The 6,579-nt window shown below is 33.8% G+C and overlaps 1 long non-coding RNA gene across 8 annotated transcripts; it reads right to left on the reverse strand.

Annotated features, from left to right (window-relative positions):
• Nucleotides 433-4,635, reverse strand: LOC107625030. 8 transcript variants are annotated; one of them, XR_002358331.1, is made up of 12 exons: nucleotides 4,339-4,631; nucleotides 3,861-3,943; nucleotides 3,149-3,218; nucleotides 2,996-3,079; nucleotides 2,558-2,591; nucleotides 2,174-2,292; nucleotides 2,010-2,083; nucleotides 1,885-1,941; nucleotides 1,564-1,657; nucleotides 1,163-1,291; nucleotides 935-1,044; nucleotides 433-755 (listed from the first exon to the last, which is right to left on the reverse strand). It is a non-coding gene; the product is annotated as an uncharacterized LOC107625030 (long non-coding RNA). The 8 variants fall into 8 exon arrangements; XR_001617046.2 differs by having other exon boundaries at nucleotides 2,996-3,089; XR_002358329.1 differs by having other exon boundaries at nucleotides 2,996-3,089; nucleotides 3,146-3,218.

Here is a 6,579-nt window from a genome sequence, read left to right on the forward strand (position 1 = left end):
GCTTGGTGACGGTTTTAATTGTCACTAAATGGTTTTGCGACGACTAAAAAAAGCGTCACAGATTTGAGCGTCGCCAGTTGGCATAGTGACGGTTTTGGACCACCGTTGGTAAGGAGTGTCGCTAAATTGTTTGTGACGGTTTTTAAAGTATAAAATCGTCACTAATTTGTAACACTTGTAAAGGTGTTTTTTATACTATATTTCGCGACGTTTTAAAACTGTCGTTAAATTACTAAATCTTGTGACAGTTTTTAGGCATATTTAGTGACTATTTAAACCATCACTAAGTTAGTAGTTTTTATGACAATTTTTAGGCATATTTAGTGACTATTTAAACCGTCACAATATTTTTAGGGATAGTTTTTCGATTTAAAACCGCTACTAAGTTATTTATTCCTGTGACAGATTAGTGACCGTTTTAAACTGTCATAATCTCTCCAACATCAAAATTTCTATTATCAAAAGTTGAATTCTCCATAAATGACATTGTTTTTCAACAAATCCAAATTCAATCCCGCAAGTTTTACAAAAATAGCAACAATGTATTTCAAAAACTGAATTCTACAAGTTTTAATTACATAGTCATAATCCATATGTAAATTTAAAAAATTCCAACTTAATCCAAACTTGTAAACCTAACAATGCATCTTCAGCTCCTCTATCCGTGCAGTTCGAACCTCTTGATCAATCAGGGCACCAGAAATCATTCGTTGTTTACGCGCTTGCACCACCTCCATTCTCTCCTCAACTATCCCCTGCAATGTGATACATAAGAGCAAGTAAACCACTCAGGTCAGTCAGTTGAAACTAATGGATCAACCTCAACTGATGGCTTTGCTGCCAAACTCTATGCTAGTTCATTACCAAATATTAAATTAGCATAATATTCCACATTTCCAACCATACAACATCATCAAAATATGAAAATACGTACGTAAATTTCATTGATATCATATCTTGATCTCAGATTTTCTAGTACACCAGGTTCGTGTAGGTATGCAAGCTTTGTCATATCGTCTACTCCACTTGGCAGAACTTCAGTGTCTTTATGATAAATACAGGACACTTTAATAATAATTTGAATTTCAAGGGAAATTAAAGCATGGGCACATTGCAATACAAGAACAATAGTTTCATTAAGCTAAAATCAGAGGACCCTCACCGTCTTCCCTGAAGTGCAAGAGACTTTAACTTCTTCTCCATTAACCTCCAAGACTTCACTATCTATCCATGCTACTTCAGAATCCTCAACCCAAGCATGGGACCCAACTATAGGAGTGGTAGCAGCAACCTACAGTGCAGAAAGTGTCCAACTTTGCTTAACTAATCATAGTAGGATTCATTTGCCCCTCTAAATAAATTTATGCATAATTAAGCAACTAAAACAAAAGGCATTCACAGAAGAGTTTATAATTTTTTTCTTTCAAAAAAAAAAGGAAAGATTCCAAATTCTGTTTTCTATGCAACAAAGAAAAACCACAGCCGCCAATATCAAAAACTTCATCTCACACCAAGACTTGGAATTGACTCGAGCAAGATGAGAAAAGACCAAGAAATAGATACCATTTTGAGAATGGGGATGGGATCAAGAACTGAGCTTGCAACTGGAATAGTGAACTGGGCTAATGGTCAAATCTGCAGCTTTCACCTCCTACACCTGAATAAATAAATAAGATAATACATGATCAGAAGTATTCCCTACAAGTTAAATTGCGATATAACACTATACTTAAGGAAATATAGTTTAAGTACTACTTATCAATGACATATAGTACACTAACAGAAAATGACCTCATATATTCCAATAATCAAGAGGCAAACGACAACTCATTGACAGAACTAAAGAACAAGAACAAAATTACCAAGGGCATACAACACTCTTACCTCACTAGCTTCAAGCCAGACATCAGGCTTCATTGTATCTCCATATCGATAGTATAACTGAAAATCACTAGTAATATTAGGCAGGATTCAAACCAGGTTCAAAGAGGAACAAGAAATGGAAGTACCTTTGGCTCTGGAATCACTTGAGAACCAAGACTTTTAGAACGCGGTTCGAGCACGTCTTCAGTAAATCCCGTTCCTACTCAGAGTAAAAATTTCAAAATATAAGACAATTAATTTTAAGAAACAAAAGAACTCAACAGTTACTTAACAACATCCGATCACTCACCAATCTTACAAATACTCTGAAATTCTTCGTTATTGTAGTCATAGCAAGCAAGAAGAAAAGCAATATGCTTTTGCAATTCAATCAATTCATGCTTCACTTCTACTGCCTCTCAAGATATCCTACAGAGTCAATAACAAAAGGGAAACTATCTTGAATCAATAGTCTTTCTTGTCAAAGTAATCATCTTTCTTTATTATTATTATTCTAATTAGTCAACAAATATACATATTAATAAGGAATAAGAAACAGTGCAAACTCGATCAAAGTTGAAGAGGAAAGAAAGAGAAAGTAGTAACAACTTCATGAATGCACATAAGGGAAAGTAGCACAGCATTCAGAGAAGGAGAATAAGAATTCCACTAAAAAAGAGAGAAAAACTTTTACCTCAGGGAAGTTGTGAATGCCCACATCTTGAAAACTGAAAGCATTAATAGATAAAAAAACACGGAAGGTAAGGTTAGATGCAGTAAGAAACACTTTAGCATAGCTTATTAGTTTACACAAATATTATTCACGAATTATTTCAAACTAAAACGAGGAGGAAGGAAAATAGAGTACTATAATAAATTAGGGATGAACTTATTAAAAGTAAAAAGACAAGGTCACCAAAGATAGAAACAGGTAATATAAGTTATATTCGTTGTATAAATCATGATAACATTGATTTATTATCAAAATAAAACTTTGTAATCAGACAAATACTAAATGCTATGAAGTATAAAAAAAACAGGAAGCCTAATCATGTAAAGTCTGAAAAGTTTAAATGAAAAATAAACTTGGCTTAATTAGCTAATGTCTAAAACCCAAGTTTTAGAGAAATACCTGTCCAAATTGTGCCTCCGGAATTTAGATAGTAAAGCTCATTCATAAGGGTTTAGAGAAATACCTGTCCAAATTTTAGGGTACCTGCACAACTCTGAATGCTTCAGAAATTAGAAAGTATAAGATAGTGAATAAAAAATTGAGCACTACCACTTAAGAAGTCTCTTGTCTTCAAGGATTGGTCTTTGTCAGTCTCCAATCCGAGCCTCCCATTATCGGTGCCCTATGTCACCAATTGATAGAAGCTTTAGTAGGTTATTAATAAAGTCTATTAGGCTATTAGCAATTGATAGAATTGTACATCTGCATCCTTATCACTACAAAAATTTCAGCGTCCTTTGTTCTAGTGGAAAGGAAAATGACAAACATCAAACCAAAAAGGAATAGAAAGGTGAATTTTCACATTAGAAATTTACTGATAACACGTTAACACTAACAAGTAGATTGAGAATTAAGATATCTAATCTTATACATTATTGAGCTTTGTGCATTATTGCCAAAGAATTATGAAGAACATGTATGAAATGAAAGTAATAACTGAGCATCAGGATCAAAAGTAAATCACGTTAGCACAAAAGTAAATTAATTGAAAAGTAAACAACTTTTAACCAAACAACCACATCATCGAACACACACTGCACTGTTATTGCCACAACAGATTTGTCTTCCTTTTAGTTTTGCTTAATTAACGTTAAAGAGAAATGTAATTGCCTACTTGAAGAAGCACAAGTAAGAGCATGATTTTCTGTTTTAATTTATTTCTAGAGACGTCTAGGAAGCTTCTATTATAACCTACGTTTAACTTAAAATATGTTAATCCAAATATAACTTAAAGTAATGAAGAAAGAATGCTACTCTTACTAACCATTTTTCTAGAAGAGGAGACACCACCTTGTAACTTAGGAATGCCATCAATTTGCTCAACATAGCAAGCATTGTTTCCGGTACCTAAAATGATAACAACAGCAACATCATTGTCCCATAGCATCACTCACCTATATATTAGGAAATAGGCATTTACTTCAACCATACTACCATTGTATTGATTTAAGCTTTTACAATTTTACAATAATTATTAAAAGAAGAAATAAGAATCAGAGCATTCAAAGAAATCTAGTTGAAGCATTTCATCGAACATGTTGAGTGTTAGTAAAATTAAAAGGAAATAAGAGATTTCAAAATAAAAACTGCAAATATCAATGAGCATATAATCATTATGATAAATTGCAGCAAAATAGAGCACCAAGAATAAACAATTGCAACAACTTCAGCACAACAAACGCTAATAAGCAAAAACAAAGAAATTGCAGAGGGAAAAAGTAGAAGAACATTCAAATACTCACTATCGGTGTTGAGTTTAAAGAGAAGAAAAAGTCGCTGGAAGGGGAATTAGGGTTCGCACTCATGAAAGAGGGGAGGGGAAGGGACGGCCAGGGGACAGAAAACAGCGAACAGTGACCGGCGAATGGCGGTAATGGCGATCGGCGAACGGTGGGCGAACGGTGAATACGAACTAGTGAAGGCTGTGACGCTACTTTCTCTTCTCTTCGCTTTGCTTCGTTCGCTTCTCATCTTCAAATGACTTTGGAAAAAATAAAACATAAACGAAGGAGGAGAGAGATTTTTACTGATGGCTAAAAAATTAGTTGCATAAGTGTCACAGTATTATTAAATGGAGACACTTAAAATAAGTGTCATAAAATAAGTGTGGCTATATAGTCTATTTGGCGTAGTGTGAATGGCTTGGTAAAAATTGATTGGATCATTTTCTGCTAAACCAATGTCATCTTCATGTTCTTGAAGATAGACTACAATATATTTATCCGAAATTGCACTTTTCTTTTATCTGTTGGATCTTTTTAATAGCACTTATTGAGGTTGTTGAGCTTGTTGTATGGGTTGGGGTTGAGGAGGATTCTCGTTATTATCCTGTACTGTAGCAGTATCTTGAGCAATAACAATATTATCATTGTTTTCTTGTATTGTAACTGGATCTACAGTAAGATTCTCATTGTTCTCTTATAATGTAACTGTATTTTGGACAATAATAGGTATAAAAATCTGATCATTATTAGTTACAGAATCCTTATCAAAAGCAACATTCCTAATATTTTCTTCCTCCAAACTCAACCTCCTCAAGAAATCTCGCATTTCCCATTTCAAAAATAGACCTTGATGCAGGATTGTAAAACTTGTACCCTTATGAACGCTCAGCATAACCAACAAAGTAGCAACTAATTGTTCTTGAGTCCAATTTTTTTTTCATGTGGCCTATAAGGTCGTGCCTCAGCTAGACATCTCTAAATGTGTAAATGCTTTATACTAAGTCTTTTCCTAGTCCAAATTTCATAAGGGATTTTGTTAACTACTTTGCATAGCACCCTATTAAGGATGTACACTGTGGTCTTTAAGGCTTCTCTCTAGAGTGATTCTGTTAAGAAAGAATGACTAATCATACTTTTCATCATGTCCTTAAGAATTCAGTTTTTTTGCTCTGCAACACCATTCATACTAGGTTTTTCTGGCATGGTGTATTGCGGAATAATACTGCATTCTTCTGGAAAAAGTGAAAAAGGCCTAAGACGTTATTCACCTGAATCATCATATCATTCGTAGTATTCACCACCACGATCAGATTTGACAGCTTTAATTTTCTTTCCAAGTTGAAGTTCAACTTCAACTTTGAAAGACTTGAAAGCATCCAAGACTTGTGACTTTTCATGAATTAAATATAAATACCTATAACGAGAATAATCATCTATGAACGTAATAAAATACCGTTGTCCGTTCCAAGAGACAGTAAGAAATGGGCCACATATATTAGTATGTATCAGTTTTAAGACATTTTTAGCTCTCTCGGCACATAATTTCCTTTCGTTTCTCTTTTCTTTTTCTTCATGCATTCAATGCAGACTTCAAAATCTGCCAAATTTAGGGGTCCAAGAATTTCATCTAACACGAGCCTCTGAATTCTCTGTTTAGAGATATGATCTAAGCGTTTGTGCCATAATAATACCAAATTTTCATTTAGTTTTCATTTTGCACTTGTTTGCAGTATTTCATTATTATAGAAATTCAAATCAAGTCTATATAGATTATCCGTCAAATGATTAGAGCAAATATTATTCGAATTATAAAAGAGACTGACATTATTGTTTTCGAACGAACAAAAAGTAATATGATTTATCCAAACAAGAAACAGAAACTAAAATTCCGTCTAAACAATGGTACATAAAATGTCTCAAACAAATCCAAGTAAAATCTACTCGTGGAATATAATCTAAAAGTTCTTATAGTTTCGACTGAAATTATAATGCCGTCTGCCACACAGATGTATCTTTCAGCATCACTTGGCGGTCGGCTCCACAAGCAACCCTACATAGTAATACTTACATGAGTAACAGCAGAATCTATCCACCAAATATCAACAGGTACATACCTTAAATTAGTTTCAGAACAAACAAAAGTAAGAATCATACCCTTCTATGCACGCTAAGTGGCATATTTAATACAATCCTTTTTCATCTGTCCCACCTTCTTACAGAAGAAACAGGTTGAAACTTGATCCTGTTTCTTAGCCTTTT

The sequence above is a fragment of the Arachis ipaensis genome, chromosome B01 (genome assembly GCF_000816755.2).
Source record: "Arachis ipaensis cultivar K30076 chromosome B01, Araip1.1, whole genome shotgun sequence".
Lineage (NCBI taxonomy): Eukaryota > Viridiplantae > Streptophyta > Magnoliopsida > Fabales > Fabaceae > Arachis > Arachis ipaensis.